We start from the raw sequence: 21,784 nt of genomic DNA, 5'->3' as shown, positions 1-21,784 counted from the left end.
CTGCAAACAAAGTCGTGAGTGTGAGCTTCAGTGTTCTAGTACCACAGGGAAGGTGATTAGAGGACCTCTTTGCTACACTAGACCACCACCGAAAACTGGGGACCAGGAATCCACAGAGGGAAGACACAAAGGAGCAACAATGAAAGGGCATGAGTGTGAAGGGCAGGACTCTCTCACTTCATGAGCCTGCAGTCTCTGCAAAAATAGACCTGGACACCTGACCAAGAGGAAAGACCAGAAAACGAGAGGAAATCAACGAAGAAGAAGAGCTTCCAGTTAGGCTGGTAATTCAGAATGCAGCAGTCCTCAAAATAGGTTGAGGGTTATCTGTCAGTTTTTCCTGAAATAAGACCCAGCCAGATACTGAGCAGCTTCAAATAGACCTATTCCTTAGGAATTGCCAAAAGGGGAGAAAGACAGGCAATTTCCATTCTGTGCTCTTCTCCAGAAATGACTCTCTTACTTCCTTTCTCTGCACTCAAACTCTTTATTCCCAGACCAACTAAAAACACCAACATCCTAGATGACTGCTTGGGCACCCAATGCAATGGCTATAGAAATACCTGATTCGCAGCCCGTCCACCCAGGAAGACTACATAGGAAATGCTTCCTACAGGGTCTCACTTCAGGGAAGTGGACTCAGTAAAGAGAAGTGGGCAGGTGAGGCTTGTCAAATCCTCTAGAACTGCACAGGGTCAGAGAGTGGACCTTCAGGAGCCTGAGAATATCCACATGCACTGTCAAGCTGCTAGTTATAGGCAGGCAGAACAAGAAATGAAGGGTAGTATTGGGCTTAAAGGAAAGGTGAATATCCCCAACGGTACAGACCAGGAAGGAACTTCTCTACCTGGAAATCTAAGTGGAGAGAGAGAGAGAAGTGAATGAGGTAGGAGCATAAGTTTGGAGCTTTTTGCAATAGCTCACAAACAAAATGTTGATGGGCTCTTGGTTTTCAAACATAAGACTGAAAGAGAAAATAAAAGGGATGAAAGGAGATGAAAGGAGAATGCACTAGAGTGCACACACAGCCTTCTCTCTTGTTATCTCTACCAAATGAACCAGGAGAGGAGATAATTTAGTGCCTCCATTTAACCATTACGGGCAACATTAACTTGAGCAGTCAGTGAGTATTGTAAAATATGTTGCCAGTAACTGGAGTTGACACTGACCTTGGCAGAGTTACTTAACAATTCTGTACCCTTCTCCACAGAGTCTTCTCCTTGAAGAAAATTTCCTTCTCCACCCAAGAAACTGCATCCCCTGGTTGCCTCAAATCCTTCTCAGAAGTTTTCAGACAGAGATTTTTGAACTTTAAAAAGCTATTTGTAATTAAGTATAGCAAACATATCAATGTTCCAAAAAGGACTAAGAGTATGGAGTGAATTTTGATGGGTAGCTTTGTTACCACCTACTCTGCTGGCCCTTCTTATGAATTAGATAGACAGACAGACACTGTCATTATAGAAAAAAATCCTCATGTATATGGGTATATTTTTAAATAATAATTCTTACAAAATGCATTTTTATAAAAAATATAAAGCCACAGGTCAAAGGGCAATAATTAATTTAAAACATACTTTTTAATACAAGAAAAGAATGGATAGCATAAAAGTATCCATTAACATACTTTCTGCCATTATTCACTTCATAGCCTTTTGTAAAATTCAATACTCAATACAAGATTCAGTTCTAATCTCGTTTAGATCTATATCTATGGAAACTATAACCCAAAGCAAAGTATGAAAATTATCAGTTACAGGAGACAGAAAAATCTTCCCAGAGATTGTTTTTTGGCATTTCCTGCTAAATCACCTTTACAAACAACCCCTCAAGAGTCTTAAATTTTGTTGAAACAGCCTCAAATTCAGAATCTGCCAAGCTGCAGGTAGTGAGCTTTTTGGGAGAGCATTGGAGAATAGTTGGAGGGAGTTGGAACTACTCAGGAAAACACACTTGCTAATGGCAGGCTGGAGGCCAGCGTTCCTGAGAAATTGAACTCAGAGTTGAATGCACCGTCTTTCAGTTATGTTACTGCCTGCAGGTTTTTGTAGCTTAACCCAAGGACATCTGTGCATCCGCCAGCCCCCCCGCATTGAGTACTTGCTGTGTATGGTGTGTTCTTGAAGGGTTTTTGGGAAATGAAGCAATATTTCCAACAGCGGTCAAAAACAGGTCAAGAAGCCCTGGGTAGTAAAAGAGAACTTTAATTTCTTTTTCTTGGGTCTTAGAGAATCTAGAATTGAGTTTCTTAGCTTGTGTGGTGAGGAAAGTTGGCATCTATATTATGAATGCAGGTTAAGAGAAAAACAGTAGGAGTCTCAGAAGGTGCTACCCGATCAGGTTGTACTGTGTATCTAGCTATATATTTATCCCTGGGTCTCTTTCCTATTTATAAGGTTTTCTGTGATTATCTCTTTAAATATCAAACTTTTTAGTTTTGCTACAAAAAAAATGTAGTGCCCCCAGAGACCAGGATGGTGCTAACAGAAGAAAAACTGAGGGGCCACCACCAGAAAAGTAGAGTCAAAGGGTTGGAGTTGAAGCCATAGGGTTCTCTTTTCTTCTTCAAATGACAAGTCTGTATTTATGGCCAGGTTTCAAGTGAGGGTTTGATTTTTACTGTGTTTGGTAGTTGGGTTCCTGATTGTTGTTACAGAGTGTGATGTACCATGTTTGGTCCTTGGAACATAAAGTAAATAAGAGGTCATCATTGACCCCAGGGAGGTCAAATTATCTTGACTAATTTCATTCTCTTTTTTTAAGCAAAGAAATTTTAATTTGAAGGACATTTGCCATGTAACTGTGTTAAAAAAATAAGATGACTGTTTTCAAGTGGCAATACTGTTCCCACTAAAACTTTACCTAATGCTTGATCTTCATATTCCTCATTCCTCCATACCTGAATCAGAGAGAGGGATGAGCCAAAGATGGCAGAGCCTTAAAATGTAATGGCTAACTTTTAAGGCTGAGTATGAAAATAGCTCTTTCAATGTGATCACATCTAAATGGCTGTGTGAAAATTTTTTTGCATCGAACTTTCTGGACCTCCTAAAACTCACAGGTTTCAGTGGAAATAAGAAGCTTCATCTGACTTATGCAGGAGAAATCACTCAGAGCCCCAGTTTTCAGCTATGAATATACGATGGCTTTGTGAATGTTTGCAAATACTTAAGAATTGAAGAAGTCAATGGTTGACTCTAATCTAGGTCTAGGGCAACATTGGAAAAGCAAGGTATCCACAATTTCCCTTGCTTGGTTCCATCAGAATCTTATGTGAGACCAGTAGTTGATGTGTTGATTTGGTTGGTATACCCTTCAGGATTAGGTTTGGTCCGGGTGTTCTGTGTACTTCTGAATTGAGAAGCTAAAGTGGAATTGCTCCTCTTTGGATGTATCACACCAAGGAGTGCTCTGTAACTTGGGTATGTGTGCTTGGCCTCCAACTGGATTATAAACAACTTCCCTGGCAGACCCTTTTAATTTAGTGAGAATTGATATCCCTGCCAAATGCAGCATTCTCCAGTACCTACAGAACAACAGCTCTGAGATTTTAGGAAAAAAAAAAATTCCACGGTAAATCAGATTTACAGGTTTTATGACTATGTCAAACTTTAAATAACGTGAACTGGATTTATTTATTCATGGAGTTCTCAAAACCTCAAATAGGGAATGAGGGAAGAAAATGAGCTCTCTGGGTCCTAGCTCAGCCTCTTAGTGACTTTGACCTGGAGCAAGTTATTTAATCTTTCCAAGGATTAATTTACTTATCTGAAAAATGTAGATACAAACCCTTAAACCACAGAATTGGTCAGTGGATTAAATAAGATAAAACATCTAAAACAGTAAGATTTTTTTTCCATTTTTTTTTGAGATGTATTTTGTATTGCTCTGCTTCTACATCCTCATGTAATTTAGATTATGTCTTTGGCATACTGAAAATGTAGACTTAATTTTAATGTACAAACAAAGCCAAAGTATTGCTGTTCATTTTTAATTCTAGCTAATCACTCTTCTATTAGATGCCCCAGTGGAACTGCACAGCAAATCTCTGGGAATTATCTGATCACTTTGTGCCCTTTTAGATGTGACCTTAGTATTATCCTCTACTGGTCATTGATTTTTCTATTGGAATTTTATAGAGCTTTAAATGGCCCTGCACTAATGATGCCAATTGTTTTAAAATATTGAAAGGTAAACTGATGCTTCCTATAGACAGTGCATGCTCTCCCTGAGAAGTTAAATCCCTTTAGAGACACTGTCCTTTGTTCTCCTATTACATTGAGTAGAGTTGCCTGACTTGCTACTCAAGAGCCATCAGGATATCTGAGCTCTGAGTTCCCAGTCATTTACTTTATATATTGTCACATCATCCATCTTCTTTGGAGTGCAATAAATATCTCCACAGAGGTCACTACCTTGGAGATAGTTCAAGTGTTAGCTTCAGCCCATGAAAAACTCAAAGTAAATCATACCATTTTTGGCTCTTCAGAATCTTTCCAGCCTATTTCATAAGAGATCACATTTCTGAGATAGAGGGGAGATTTTAAATTCTTCACATAGGACTTTGTAAGCATGCCCTTTGGAAATAAGAGAGAGTCGTGACTGTAGATAAGAAACCTAGTGACAAACTGTGGTTTAACTCATCTCTTTCTCTCAAAAGTAGGCATGACATTTTCAAAGTTACTCTAGGCAAATTTCAAAAGCTGACAGCATGTAAGTCTGATTCTTATTTTGCACGACAGACTGTATTAGGTATGGAACCTAAGAGTTATTAAATAATATTTGTTATTTTCTGTTAGGTTTATATGATATCAAAGGTGTGTAGCCCCATCTCCCTGTGGGATAAACAAGCTATTTTCAAAGTTTTCAGGGAAGGTATAGGGATATAGAAGGACCATTAACACTTCTAAGTACCTTGCTTATGTCAGTCACAGTGTACTGAGTGTACACCATGTGCCAAACTCCAAAAAGTAACACAGAAGGCTTCTGTCCTCAAAAGTGTACTGTCTAATATCTGAAGGTTCAAATAATGAAAGATAAAATTTACAGCAGTAGATAAATCATGGTGCACACTGCAAGTGCTACAGGAGATCAGAGAAAAAGAGAAGCTAGTGGGTTGTGGACCGGCAAGATGGCTTTTTTGGAAGAAAAGAACTTGGTCAGGAAATTTGAATAGGGCAGGATTGGCCAAGAAGATGAGGAAAGAGATTTATGGAAGTAGGAAAGGAATGGCAAAGAGTAGAGTGAGTGAAGAACCTGTAAAATGATTGTTGTGAGTGAAGTGAATGAATTAAATAATCATTTTGGACATGTAGTTTGGAGCAAGTGGAAGACAAAACTCTGAATCTCTAATTTGACCTTGATGGATGTAACATAGATTCTTTATCTAGGAAGTGGCAGTAGGAAAACAGATCCCCAGGAAAATAAATTTAGTAGTTTTACTCAGGATGGGTTAGAAATGAAGAACATAGGGGGTGGTAACTGGGATGATCTAAGGTGGTTACTGAAGACTAAGGGTCACAAAAGGGATAGAGAAGAGATCAGAGAAATATTCAAAGGAAGAATGGCAATACATGGAAAATATTCTCAAATTCTTAGGATAATTAGTCAATGTGGGAAATGCTGCATTTAAAATTTATGTGAAATGTTGCGATAATTATGGGTTTTAGAATTATACTTGAGTTTGAATCCCCCCCTTGCTTCTTGAAAACAGTAATATCAGGAAAATTATTACATTATTTGTACCTAAGTTTTCCCAAACCTAAAATGAAAATAAAGTTGTTTATGTTAGGACTGAACAAGCTAACACATAAAAACCCCAACAAATGCATGGTACTTAATAGGCACTCAAAAAATATTATCTCCTATCCCACCAAGTTAATCCTAAAACATCCTATAATAGGGAGCTTGAAAAAACAAAATGGAAATCAACTTCAATCTCAATGGCTAGAAATGCAATTAGTTATTTTCCACAAATGGTGGTAACTTGAACCATAGTAAGCACTTGATAAATACTAATTGTTATTACTGTTGTTGTTGTTACTGTTAGAGATGGTGAAAAAAATGGTGAAATGAATTCTGGAGAGAACAAAGTTATGGTCCTGAAATGAACAAGAAAAGTTAAAGTACAAGGTAACCCCTGGTGTATTATGTTACAAAAAATTAGGATAAAAACTGCAAAACCATTCCAAAAAATAGATGTAGTTAGTAACCAAAGTGACTGGCTTTTGTAATTCTCATTTCTGGTAAGAACTCCCTCTTAATTTAGGAGCAACACTAGGTAATGCTCATTTAACTACCTGAACTGTGAAAGATGTACGACTTGTCCACTGTCTCCAAAAATACCCCTTAGGAGACACTCAACCTGCCACGGAGGGGACAGAAAACCAAGGTCCTTACAATAAATACAACTAGCAATCTATTTTAACATAGGGGAAAAATAGGAAACTATGAATGAACAAAAAACACAGTTCCCTGTGATGGTTTTTCATAAAGCCAAACACCAAATATTGGCTTTCCCTTGTGTTGGAATATGAATAGATAAACAGTTTTGCAATGACCTGAAGGCTTGGATAGAGAGAATAAATAAATTATTGACACATGAGGAGTAGACAATTCTCCATCCGCTGTTGAGCTTTTCATTCTTTGTGGAGCAGATGGTCTAAATAAAGCAGCCAAAAATAACAGGTGGGTTTTATTGCATTAAGCCACTGAAAACATTAAGCATCTACAGTTTAAATCATGTTCAAGATAACAAGCCTTAAAATAATTTTTGGAATTTTTTTTTTGGAATTTGTGAAACACCTTTGTCCATCTTAAATAATATCAAAGCACAGAGACTAATGTATAGATGAACATATATTTAGGGACAACACGGGAGCGACAGATTGGAAGAACCAGCTGCTCTTTATGTAGATGGTTTAACACAGGGTTGTTAAACCATGTTGATAGACTCTAACTGATATGGATAACATCACCTTTTCTGAGGCCAAACAAAGCTTGGGTCTAAGTCATTGTTGCTATAAATCTGATGATCTCACATGTCCCACACATTTCCATTAACCATATGGAAGTTGACTACAAAGAACTCAAATACATTATTCCTCCTATAATTTGTCATGTGCATAAATCTAGTTAGAATTCAAGTTGCAGTATAATAATATCCATTCAATATTTCATGTATTTGTCATAGAATAAATGTTTTATAGGGTCAAGGAAGAGTCTGTGATGTAGGAAGGGATAAATATATTAGAATATATTACCTGGGTTTTCAACGGAGGAGACAATATAACTCTGTTCAAGATTGTTATGTTTTAAACATGTTTGTATTAGTACATTACAGTTATGCATAGTATTGGAGTTCATTTTGAAACTATGAATGAACAAAAAACACAGTTCCCTGTGATGATTTTTGGTTAAGCCAAATACCAGATATGTGTATTCATAAAGACATATAACATAGTTTGCTCCATTTCAATCCCCAGTACTTTTCATTCATCCCCTCCTCCTACCCCTGATCCTTTCCTCTACTCTCTGGGTCTTCCTTCTATTTACTTATTTATTTTTAATAGATACATTATGGTTTTATACACAGGAGGAATGCATGGGATGCCTTGTGGCATACAAGCACATAATTTAATGAACTTCTCTTCTTGCTTCTTCCCCTTTCCCTCTTTTCCTCCCTTCTATTTTTGAGATGTGTGGTATTCTATTATAACTAAATGCATTTGATGGCTAGGGTTTTTAAAGTGAAAACCACATCTCTTTATTTGTCTTCCCCAATATCCTGATTCCCTGGAATAACCACCATTAACTTTTTTAAGAGAAGCCTTTAGAATCTGTGCATGTACATCGACAGTTGAATAAATGCTCAAACCATTAAGTCTACAATGCATTTTAGGAATCTTTTAAATTCATAAAATATCTTCATCCTTCTTGAATAATTTAAAATTATAGCCACTTTCCTGGATATGAAGCATGAATTATATAAAAAATGGCATTATGTCCCCACTCAATGTTTTCAACTTACTTTTAAAAAATTCCACTTTTAAAAAATTTCTTATAGCCTTCCTTCATTATCATACATGGAGATTTACTTCATATTATTCAATGTCTATGCCCTCTTTTTAGATATATCCTAGTTATTTTCCAAAGGATGAGTATTTGTTTAATTTCCTTGCTTATAGACACACTTTCTTATGCAATTGTACCACTATTTCTATAGAGATAAAGAAGACATGATATACCTTTTGGAACATCCATTTTTAAAAATATCTCACTGTCTTTTGCTTTCAATAATCCATACTATTTTTTAAGTGTTTGGTTTTTTAGGGGACTACAATATCTCTTGTTCTTGCATCTTATCCTGGCTGCATTTTTGCATCAATGAAGAACTATGTACTATTAATAGTTTGTGGGGCATGAAAGAGGATATAGTAGAAGAGAAAAAAATGTTTAAACCTTGGGCCAAGAATACAGAGAACATTGGTACTGCCACTTGTTAGGGTCTGTAAACAAGTCAAGATGGCGACTGGCATTTTGCCAGAGGGAGTGGTTTGTGAAGTAACACCAGCGAGCCAATAAGTGTGGAGATTCCTTATTGGTTGACTGCTGTATCTAGTTTATGTTAATTAAGATAAGCTGTGTGTAATGTATATATACCCCTCCAGTCCTACAATAAAGGGCTCCCACTCCTGCTGTATTAATCTACACAAGTTGTTCGTCACCCCCAGGTTATTTTGCTGCAGCAGGACTGCGGCAGCCACTGAGATGTAATAATTCAATTAATTACTAATAAATAGTGTATCTTTGATAAATCACTTGATAAATAAATATGTCTCTTGGGTTTTGATTGTCAAACAAAATCTATCTTATGTAAGCTCAGTTCAAATACAGATACTTGCAAAAACAAATGTAGGGTGTAGGTATGTAATTGGCAAGAGATAATTTCTACCTAACAGAAAAAAGACATGGTGTGGCAATATGATATTATGATAGTCAGATGAGACTAGATAAATGAGAAGAAACAGAGAAATGAGAGGGAAAGAAAAAATAGAATTTGATCCTTGAAGATCCTGAAAGATCGAAAAGAAAGATATCCTGTATGTAGAATACAGAGGTATAATGTTAAGGTGCAACCCCCATCCTCGTCTCCCTGGAATCAAAAGACATGGTATGAAAACAGATATAGTGGGATTGGAGTGAAAGAAGCATAGAAGTAGGAAGTCACAATGACTAAGGTCCTGGCAGGGCCATGCACAAAATAGAGAATTGGATATTCAAAAGATTCTTAAGTTGATTTGTGCATATTCTGGCTCTACTAAACCATGATGAACAGCTGCAATTTGATTACTTGTATATAGGTTTTGGATTCAGTGAAGCAAATATTAGTGGAGCACGCACATCTGTCCCTAAAGAATGAGCTGAGTCCAAGAAAGATCAGTCACTCAGCTACACAGAGGAAAAGCCAGACCTGGAGCACTCTCCTCTGACTCACTGGATTTTCCTTAGCTGAGACCCACAGAAAACCTCCACTTTGTAAATAATATCAGCATCAAGGCTAAATACAGATTATCAAGCATTTGTTGGTCTATTTTTTCCTACTCTGACCTGGAGTATTTTACGTTTTATTCCAAATTCATTTATAGATATACACTTTACATATGTGCCTCAATTTAATATTATAAATAAAATTGAGAAAAAAGACGAAGAAATTCTCCTTTCTCATCAAACTTGCATTCTAGCAACTTCAAGCCCACTTTACCTAGCTGTTCTTGACCAGTAAAGATAACCGAATTCTCAAGAGTTATTTTGGTCCATCCAAGGTTCAGTTGTATTCTCCCCATGTTTACACTTTCTTCAGATGTTCAAGAGAATGAGTGGTCCTACTTTACCTGCTTATTTCACTTAGAACAATACCTTCCAAGTTCATCCACGTTGTCACCTATTTCAGACTTTCCTGCTTCATTAAAACTGAATAATGTCCCATTGCAGGAATTTATATCACATTTTACATGCAATATTTAAAATATTTCAATTCATATGAGCAGTGAGTAGAATGGTCTTTTCCAGAGGCTATCAGGAGGGAAGAAGGGGACTTGTTCAAGGACTCTAAAATTTCCAAGTAAAGATGAGTCAATTCTAGAATTTTTTCTATCAAACATTGTACCTATACTTAACAATACAGCATGTCGGACTTAAAAATATTGTTAAGGTGGTAGATCTCATGCTTTGGTTTTGGTTACCACAGTGAAAGAAAGTTCCAAAACAACAGAAGAGAGACATGAAGAGACTTTGGGAGGTGATAGATACACTTTTTACCTTGAGAGTAAGATAGAAATAGATATGTATATGTTTAAACTCACCAAAATGTATATATTAACTCACAATAGCTAAACTATGGAACCTACCTAGGTGTCCTTCAATATATGAATGGATAAAGAAAATGTGGTATATATACACAATGGAATATTACTTGGCCTGAAAAGAAGAATAAAATGATGGCATTTATCTGTAAATGGCTGGAGATGGAGACTATCATGCTAATCGAAATAAGTAAGTCCAAAAAAAAAAAAAAAAAAGGTCAAATGTTTTCTCTGATAGACAGATGCTAATTCACAATAAGGGGTGAGGCTAGGGAAGAATAGGGTCACTTTGGACTAGGCAGAGGGGAGTGAAGGGAGGGGAGGTAAATGGGGGTGGGAAGGATAGTAGAATGAATTGGACATTATTACCCTATGTGCATATATGACAACATGACTGGTGTGATTCTACATCACATACAACAAGAAGAATAAGAAGTTATATTCCACTTACGTAGGATATGTCAAAGTGCATTCTACTGTCATGTATAAATAATTAGAACAAATAAAAAATCTATATACCAAATATATGCATTTTTGTGTATCAGTTATATCTCCGTAGAGTTATTAATTAATCAACATGTCCTTATTCACATATTTTGCAAAAGGAAAGTGAGAGTGGTAAGAAGGCAGGAATTAAAAACTTCTAACCCTTACAAAGACAACTATGGTCCTACCCTCTCAGTTTCTACCACACCCTAGTTGCCTTTGGTTTCTAATCAATCTCTTTTTTTGGCACATGCTCATGTTCCCTGGACCTCTAGTGCCAATCTCCACAGCAAATTCATGCTTCCCACTGGCTGCTCAAGGAAATTTTTATGCTGCAGCGATTAGCATGTTTATGCAAACATTGGCTGATCAAAGATCGTCCCTTCTCCTGTTTGTGCCACATGGTGCAGCACCTTAAAATATGTGCTTGTATTGCTTTTCATTGTAGCTTCTTTTCTTCTTTCTTCTTTCCCTTCCTTTTTAAGGGTGCTAAACATGTGTACTTTGTGGTAAGACAGCCTGAGTTCAATCTTGCATCCATCTATTGAATAGTAGTATAATTTGCAGTATCTTTTCAGTTTCAGCCTCTTTAAGGAGAAGGGTAAACATAGTTCTTTTATGGGAAAATTAAATGTGATCACACATGGAAAGTGAATGGCATACTATTTGACACGAAGATGCATTCAGATATTAGTCATATCATTTATCATTGCTGGTAATATTATATTGCAACTATTATACAGACATTGTTCAAATACTGAAAATACAGTTACTCATTATTTACACATGATGTGGTCTTTGAGACATTTGTAGTCTAGTCAATATGTCCAGCTAAACTTTATTCCTATTGCTGGAGCAGGCTCCTAGCAAGGCTTCCAACCATGCTCTGCTTTTTTATTTATCATTTTTGCTGGTTTTTTTCTAATAGAAAGAGAGTCTCTAAAGTGTACTATTCCTACCTCGACTCTCTGTACAGTAAAAGCTTATTTTGCACAAGTTGCAAAGTGGCCAAAACACCCAAGCCTTTTGGATTCACAGTCCAGCTGCTGATTTTCACATGCCATATTTCTTTTTGTGTAGCAACAGAAAGGTTCTTACAACTGCATCCTGTTTCATCCTGTCATTACACTTCTTGAATCAGGGCAAGTGAATCTGTCTTCCTGTACCCCACAGCTCCTGAGATAAAGATTGTTGAAAAATAGGGAAGATAATCCTGTGTTCTTAGATTTTGCAATCAGTCACAGGGAGAGGCCGCTCTTATTGCATGGCTCTTTAGTCTTCATTGCCATGAAACAGTGTCAAACTTTGGACTTAGACTTCTATGTAAGGCTTTAGGTTATATGGCTGAAGAAAAGGGTATTTTAAAATGCCACTTTCCTCTTTTAAAACTCACTATGAACAATGAAAAAGAAAAAAAATAGAGGTAAAAGTTTTCATCTCTAATGAAATAAGGAAGTTTTCGCAATCTCAAACTATAAGCACACCTAGCAAATACCATAACAACTGGGCTTATGTCACAAAAGCATTCAACCTGCTAGGTCTCAAAGAAATTGCTAACAGCATGATAACCCCAGAAAAGATATAAGATAGATATAAGAATTCAAAGATGAATTTACAAGAAAACAGGTGAATAAAAAAAATCTGAGCTGGTCTGACTCATAGAGAAAATATAAGAGAAAACTAAATCCTAATAAAGATGAAATTCATATTAGGAATAAGAATAACAGTAAGTGGACATGAACAGTGATCATTTGGAAGTTGTTAGTTCTGAAAGAAAAGGAGATCCAGTGTATCCATAAGTGGTATTTTTGAAGAAGAGTTTCAAAAACTCTAGCAAATAGAACAATTCAAATTATAATACAGTATCACAGGTACAGAAATGAGAAAAAAACCCTCAATTCTGAAAATAGAAAGTCTGAAAAATTCAGACAGAATCATCTGACACATTTTGGAAGAGTTACCATATTTGAACAATTTATCAAATTACTGTGTTTCTACAATTCATCAAAAATAATGAGTGCTAGACACTGGAAGTATATGACTACCCCAGATCCATGGGTTGGTCACCCCAATGTGATGGTATTAGGACATGACGCATTCAAAAAACAACTAGGTCATGAGGGTAGAATACTAATTAATGGAATTAGAACCCCAATAAAAAGTCATGGGTAAATTTGCTTTATCTCTCTCTGCTCTCCCTCAAATGAGCATATAAGGAGAAGAAGGTTGTCTGTAAAGTAGAAAGATACCTTTACCAGACACCCACTCTCTCTACTTGCGTCTTATTTTGGACTTCCCAGGAGATCCAGTGTACCCATAGTTGGTATTTTTGAAGAAGAGTTTCAAAAACTCTAGCAAATAGAACAATTCAAATTATAATACAGTATCACAGGTAAACACGATGCAGAAATGAGAAAAAAAAACCCATGCACTCTATGGTATTTTTGTTATAGCAGCCCAAATCAACTAAGACAATGAGCATGTAACAAGAAAGGCAAATAGTGTACACAGGTTAAACGTGGGCTGGCTGTGTGTGTCTTTAAGAAAACAGTCAATTTCTGAAGATGATGAATAACATCTGTAAAGTTCTGACAGAACCACCCAGTGGCTTATACTGTCCAAGGCATCTTCCACTGAGAGACTACAGACATTCCCATGAGGTAAGAAATTGGTAACAACTACAGAACCAAAGTACTCTCCAGTAGAATGAATACCAACCAAACAAGATACAAAGCATAATAGAAACTTAGGTAAAAAGATGTTATGGTTTGGATGTGAAGGGTCTCCCAAAAGCTCATGTATGAGACATTGCAAGAAGGTTTACAGGTGAAATGATTGGGTTATGAAAGCCTTAACCCAATCAGTGATGTGATCCCCTGATAGGGATTAACTGAGTGGTAACCAAAGGCAGGTGGGATGTGGCTGGAGGAGGTGCATTCCAGGGGTCATGCCTTTGATAATTAAAATGTTCATGAACTCAAAGAGAATATACAGGAAGTTAAAGGACATTTCAATAAAGAGAGATTCTAAAAAAGAACCAAATATTAACTTTCTGAATTCTAAGCATTTTCTTCACTTATCAATGGAGTTGGTTCTGCTGTGATTTATTTGGAGTAAGCTATTTAGGATTTTTCATGTTGTTAGTGTTTCTACTCATCTTCTGGGATAATTATCTCTTCTACATTTATATCAAGGACATCTTAGATCACTGCTCTTTCTGATTGTTAGCGGGACAAATATTTGTTTGGAAAGTTCTGGCTGAAAGGAAAGAGATCTAAACAGAACTTTGGAACATCGTTTGGGGTGTGTGTTAGCACAATAAGATCTGGCCGGACACAAATTTCACAGATCAGCCAAAAGCCTTTATTCAGGAATGGAGTCATGGTTCTGATGGATCCACTCTCCTGGTGGAAAATGAGCCACTAAACCACAGGAAGGGACTGGGCTTATATAGGTTATGGGTGATTTAGTGAACATATCAGTTTGGGCACTCAGGAATTTGAGTTTTGGGGTTGGGGGTCAGTGGCCAGAACCTGGAGAGGATTTATATTGGAACAGATTAGGGTTTCCTAGAGAGTATCATTTTAGGTGTGATGAAACACTTTCTCCCAACCAGTGGCCAGCATCTGAAAAGGAAATTTATCAATGTATAGATCTTTTTTCACTCCCTTTCCAAGGCCATATTATCTTGGGGTTTTTCATTTTCCATATCCAATACTATGTACCCTGGAAAGCTTTAAACCTTCCACCTCTAGGGCTGAGTAGATGTCAATCTCAGCTGGGAAGATGGGTTTCTAGTGTCTCCCCAAAGTTCTAATTATAGGGTGAGTTGACAGACCTCTCTGGGTAGATGGTACCTGGTAGCAGGTGTTCTGTAACCCGCTGACAAGCCAAATATGAAGTTCCAGGTCTCTGTTCCCCTGATCAATTTCCCATAGTCCTTTTCAGCTATTCATTCACATGCCACAGGGCTCAAAAGGAGAGCAGATTGCACTCCCCTCTGTATCTCTGCCTTGAATCCCCTGGACCCACTGTTCTTTATAATTCTCTTGGGATTGTAATTTGCCAGGTGCTCTTTAGGTTTCCTAGTAGGCGCTGGCTAAGACAGAGTGGTAGCCTTTGTTAACAACTCTTAGTTCTGATAGGAACAAGATTCAGCATAAACTCCTTGAACTGGATCTTCACCTCACTTCTTCATCTAGAAGCTGAAAAACAGAGCACATTTGGGGTGTCTAATTTACCTATGATGTTTCCTTTTGTGTTCCACCTGACTTTGTGGTAACCTGGCTGCTCTCCCTGCCAGGTTCAAATGTGTTTCCTTTTAACCCCGCTCACAACACCAGGATCTCTGGGCTTCTGAAAATTTCAAAACTCTGACAGACAAATAATGATTTCTAATGCGTTTATTTTTTCAGATACCCACCTTGTTATGAAGCCATACTCCTGTCATTCAAGTTTCAAACAGAGCAAATGGGAAGTGCTTCCTTCCTCTACTTTGCTATCTTGTGATCCTCAGCAATTGGAATAGTTTTAAGACTTTTTAAAAAACATTTTTTTTTTCTGAGCTGCTTGGGACTTTTCCTTAATAAGCATCCATTAATTTTATATAAAATGTATTTCTTAGCTTAAATTCTAATAAAGTAGAAGAGAAAGTAAGATATAAAGCAATAACTGCCTACTCTTTTTCTAGAATACCATAATTCAACCAGCAACTTCAGAATCAGTGTTAAAGATTGATCACAAAACATATTATTCTGTCAACTTTTTTGTATAGTCGACATTTCCTCAATACAAATTTTTGAAAACTCAGCTTGTAAATTAATTTACAAAAGACTAAACTTTTGGCATGAATATAGTCCAAGAACTCTTTACTGTTGTGCCCAAATTTCACCATGAGAACAAAATGTCCTTTCTTCCTAGCTAGATTGACTGTTTTCCAAATTAATAAAAAAAAATTACAGCCAATCAAGGATGAGAATTATTTGTTTAGCTATTCAATTACAGAAGTGAATATGTATATAAATGTGTTAATCAGAGAACAACCAATTGCATGACCTATTTATTGTTCTCATTTTCAAACACTTGTTTTTCATTTGATTTAAAAGCAGAAAAATTCAATGAAAAAAAAAGGAAAGTAAAATCATGATGAGTGAGTTTGTGCAGGCAGATGGATTTTGATGTAAGATCTAAAGCTATGACTCTATTACAGAACTCAGATGATTCAATTTGTTTGGGTTGAATTATTAAGTACTTATTTGCCATTCATGAACAGAATATATTGGGCCATGAAAAAGTTTCAGAGGGTTTATGAAATGTCTACTGTTCTATGTTCCAATAAACATGGCTTATAAAAAGATTCATAAATTATGAGCAAATGTTCTAGAAGTTGATGATTTAAATTATGCAATTACTAATATTATAAAATTTTTGAAATTCCCAAAGACTTCTTGTGGAGAGACAGAGAAATGATGACAGAAGAATTTAAAAAAATATTAGTCTCTCTTTTATAGAATCATTTAGAGCTCATTAAGTCCAGTTTCTTAGCTAATCCTCTATTACAGATAAAAGACAAGGGACAATAGCATAATGCAACTTTCTGAGGCCATATACTGCTCATATTTGTGAAATGGTGAAAAATTGAACTTCACTCTCCTGATTCTCATTCCTCATGGCTCAGTAATGCAAGGCGGGAATGTTGGAAGAAACAATTGATGATCTTATTGGGTCTCCACGTAGTTCAGGAAATGTAATCTCAGGACAGAGAATGAAAAAACAGCTTGTCTGCTCTTTCTCTAAAAAGGTTTCAGGAAACGGGCTGGGGCTGTAGCTCAGTGGCAGAGCACTTGCCTAGCATGAGTGAGGCACTGGGTTTGCTCCTCAGCACCATGTAAAAAAATAAATAAATAAAATAAAGGCATGCTGCCCATCTACAACTATTTAAAAAAGAAAGAAAGAAAGAACAAAAGGAAGAGAAAAAAAATCCTCAAAGGGGGGAAAAAGGGTTTTAGGAAGTGCTTATTGATTCTCTGGCTCTACATAGGATGTGATGTAAATCTATTTAAGCAGATACAATTCTAATTTCTCTAGGACAGCTGTTTTGAAATTAGTGGCCACGAATTTCTTGGGCTATGAGTGAGTTTCAGAGGGTTCATGAAATTTCTACATTTCTATCTTTCTCTATATATATAACTTATAGAAGTATTCAGAAATTAAAAGCAAATGTGTTAGAAGTCATCTAAGTAACATTTCAAGATACTAATGGTAAATATGTGTCTAAACACACACACACGCACACTAAAAACTGTTTTTGAAAGTGTTGAAAATGCTTCCCATAAAATTTGGGGCTTAAAGTTCAACTTCCTAACACACTGTACCAAGGAATAAAGACTTGTACTTGTAAGTTTTATAAACTTTGCATATTGAATTTGGTCAACCAAGAAGACTCAGCCACCTGACCTGCTCTATGATGTACCTCAAACATCCTGATTGTACAGCCATCCTCTGGTCTGATGGACATATTATCTGACTCCAAATTTTATTCCCAGCAGTAAAATCCAGAGGAGTAATATGGATTTGAATCCAAGACTAATCTTTTCCAACTTCCCTCTAACAAAATTAAGTTAACCATACAGTTGGAGTTATAGTAAAACATTCTATGAGCAATGCTACTTTATCCTCTCTTACAGAAATTATCTCTTAGAAGCCAAGAAAAAAAAAAGTGTGCATCATCATTACTTGAAACTATAAATCAACTTTTTGAAAAAGTCAGGTTGGAAAGCCCACCAGCTGGATCATCTCATATTTCTCAAACAGACCATCTCTTGAGCTGCATTTAAGAGCAAACCAATATAATTCTTCCTTTCAGAGTGGTCTATCACTGTGTAGTGGTCTTTTTTATTTTTTATTTTTTGACCTTTTTCTTATCTAAAAATGGCTTCATGATTTGACACAAACTTTCTCCATCTTCCCTCTTGATGATATGACAAGAATCTCAAGCCTAACTAAGAATGTTAAGCTTTAGGAAAAAATAAACCAGATCACCTTTTGGGGATCCTGAAAAGCCAAAAATAGAAACAAGAAATTATAGGACTGGGGTTGTGGCTCAGAGGAAGAGTGCCCACCTAGCATGCATGAGGCACCGGGTTTGATCCTCAGCACCACATAAAATAAAGGTACTGTGGCCACCTACAGCTAAAATATAAATGTTTAAAAAAAAGAAATTATAGAGTTCATTTTTAAAAACACTGAACTCTGTATTTCCATTTGTGTTCCTCAAATACCAAAAGAATGCATTACATTCTCTAATTATTTTCTGCTCACTTACAATGATGCACCAACTATGAAAAATGGCTTATCTCTTTTTCATGTGTTCAAAATCACGCATGATTTGGTAGGAATGAGATAAAGAAAGAAACAAACCAGTTCATTACTCCTCTATCATATTCCTACTTGTCTTCCAGTTCAAATATAAGAATACTGTACTTCCCTTCCCCTCCCTCGGGTACTGTAGTTTCCGGTTCTATATTTGCTCCATCTTTCTGAAGAGTAGCTGACATCATACTAGGGTTTTCATTCTCATTCAGAAACATCAGAGACATTGTCTGCTGAGAAAAATTCTCAGGCGAAAAGCTATGAAGTCAGTTTAAATGGCAATTCCTCTAGACAAAGATGTGACTACAACAGCAATTGACCTACCTGGCATTGTTCTAAACCAAAGACTGTAAGTAATTACCTTTCACTATTGTTCTCTCTCTTTCCAAAGACATTACTATAAATTTAGAACCAGAAGGACTCCCATAACTCAGGCATTGTTCAGTGCTAATGCTGTCCACAAAATATTGTATTCTCTTGTCCATAAGCAGTAAAACTGGTTGCTTCCTTTTAACACCTTTGAATTTACTAGGATGTAGATTACTGTTGGAAACACTCTCCAGACCACATATTTTCAATCACCAACCTGTCTACTGGGCTAATACTATTAAGAAACACACCTCATCTATCTCTGTTGACTGAATTGTTGATCTTTCCTACTCCACTGGCTAATGAAGAGACATTTGAAGTCTCTAATGTTGGTAATCAACACAATATGAATTTATAGCAGAGCATGAAACCTCTATGCACATGAGTTCTACATAGAAAAGATACCTGCTACCCATAATGTTTCCTTCAGGGAAAGCAAGTATGGCGTATTCACACATCACCAGAATCTCTTCTTTCGTTCTTTCCTTAAACTCCTTAACTATTATTTACAGTCCAGCAGAATCACATTTTACTGCTTTTATATTGACAGTTACAGTAGTCCAGAACTTTCCAGAAATAACTTCATCACCAACAGATAATGTCCAGATGAGTCATGGTGGTGGCCGTGGCATTGATCATACCTTAAGTTTGCAAAACACTTTACAGTTTACAAAGTATTATCACATGCATTATTATCTCAGAATGACCAACAGTCAGACTGGGCCGCTGGAGACTGATTGACATGCTCAAGGTCAGGCTGAATTGAGTGGCAGTTCCAGGATGGAGATATCTTTGAGGCTTTGTCAGGTGCCCTTTTCACCACGTCATGTTGCAGCTGTGCAGCCATTTTTGTTCCAAAGAACAACTTTTTCAATAAGAAAAGTAGAGCATTTTATGAAAGCCTGCATAAGGAAAGAAAATGACAGCATGTGATTTGAGTACTGCTATATGACAGTGTGACAGAAAAACTTACTCATCTTTAAATCCCTCTTCAACTAGACTATGGCAAATGCCTAGCATGCTAGCATTAGTAATACATCGCCTTGAGCGAAGGCTTATTTTTCATGCATACCCCTGTTACAATGCAAATGTTCCAAAAAGGCAAAAATTCAAAGGATGAAAAGAGTCAATTTGTTAAAATTTATTTTTAATGCTATATGAGAAGAAATTGAACACATGAAGGTGACTATTGAGTTTAGGAAGATTTGCTGTAAATATGCCCTACTAAGAGGGTTGGCCTGAACATTTTGTGACAGTAAGTTTCTTCTGAATTAAGTCATATACATCTCTAATGTGAACCTCAAGTACTTTTTATTAGTGTTTATCAGTCTTGACTGGTGTGTGTGTGTGTTTAAGAAAATAAGAAATCAGAAAAAGGAGCCAGAAAAATTGAGCAATTATTCATGTGAGGATCTTTTTCCCTAGTTAGTATGGCCAATCTTGGCCACTATGTCTTTCAATTATTCTTTGTGTATTTTTCTTGGCAATTCTGCTGTTCTGGTGAGAGGAGCAATTAAAGGACACTAGAGCTGTGGTACATTTGTCACAGTTCTCTAGAGAAATAGAACAAAAGAAGATATATATAATTGGAATTGGCTCACTAGGAATCATGGAGGCAGAGATGTCCCACTATCTGATACCTGCAAACCAGAGAACTGGGAGAACTGGTGGTATAATTCAGTTCAGTTATGATAGCCTGAGAACTGAGGTGGTGGTGGTGATGGTGGTGGTGTGGTAGGGGGGCTGCTGGTGTAAGTCAGTCTGAAGGTGAAATCCAGGATATCTAAGGGGAGGGGAATATGGATGTCCAAGCTCAAGGACAAAGAGATGTGGGGAGAATTCACCTTTCCTTCTCTCTTTTGTTTTATTTGGGCCCTCCACATAATAACAGATGCCCATTAAAATTGGTTAAGGTGGATTTTTTTTCTTTAGTCTATTGATTTTCATGCTCATCTCTTCTTCATTAACAAACCCAGAAATAATATTTTACCTACTCTCTGGGCATCCCTTAACCCAGCCATGCTGACACACTAAATTTACCAATCATGCTCACGGGCTGGATTAAGCTGAGAGAAGCAAGACCAAAGAAAGTCTTAGAATCTGATGAAATGGAATTAACGCATCTCAATCTTTTGAGTTCTAGATTCTAGACATCTTTCTATACATGATGAAAGCCATAACTTCTCCATACAACAAAACATATAAAGTATAGCACAAAGTTTTAAGTAGAATTTTGAAAGGCTCATGAGCTACCTAACACCAAACAAACCATTAAGAGATTATGAAACTCCAGTTAAAACCGTTTACATTAGATTTTGTGACTCATTAATGTAGGCACATCATGTGCTAGATATTATATCTGAGAACATGGTAAGCACATAATAACTAATTTTTAAGTAAAGATAATATAATGATAGTTTTTTATGGATATATATTATTACTAAATGAATAAGCAGGTATTCATCTCGAAGAAAAAAATGATAATGTTTAATGATGGGAGGTAGTTTTCCATGGATTTCTGTGTTTTGGATTTTCTGTGTTACTGAATAAAGGTGATGCTTTACAGATAGGCCTGAGAAGCTGGAGATTGTGTCTCCTAAAGACAGCTTCCCTGAAAGCTATCCAGCTAGTAAAGTCTCCTTCCTCTCTTCTAGAGACTTTTGCTCACATTGTAGGTAGTAATCATATTCTCCTCTCTCTGGGAAATCTGTTTACATTGCAGAATGAAGGCCTTTCTCTCTGGGAGGCAGAGTAGCAGATGGCCTTCCTAGGGATAAGACCATTTTACACCCATTGGCCTAATGTCCTTAGAAAGTATGAAATATAATATATGTGTAAATTAGTGAGGTATCATATTCGGCAATATCTATTAATTTTTTTTATCTGATTCTAACTAGACTAATTCAAAATCCACAAGACTCAATACATTTCTCAATGTTTACTTTTTTCTCCCAGTTGAGTTTTATATAGCTTTAGAACAACTACTGTTCACCTAAAAGACAACTTTTTACCAACTATTGTGTTTCCTGGCTCCTGTGGTGATTGTATTAATTCACATTTTAAAAGAATCTGACAATCAGATAAATGTCTCTTTAGATGAAAGTATAACAGCGGCAGTGATGGCGGCTGACATTTATTGATATATCCACAAAACATCCTGCCATTAGCTTGGTAAGTAGCTGTTTTCCTGCTGA

The sequence above is a fragment of the Marmota flaviventris genome, chromosome 16 (genome assembly GCF_047511675.1).
Source record: "Marmota flaviventris isolate mMarFla1 chromosome 16, mMarFla1.hap1, whole genome shotgun sequence".
NCBI lineage: Eukaryota > Metazoa > Chordata > Mammalia > Rodentia > Sciuridae > Marmota > Marmota flaviventris.
This window is presented reverse-complemented; position numbering follows the sequence as displayed.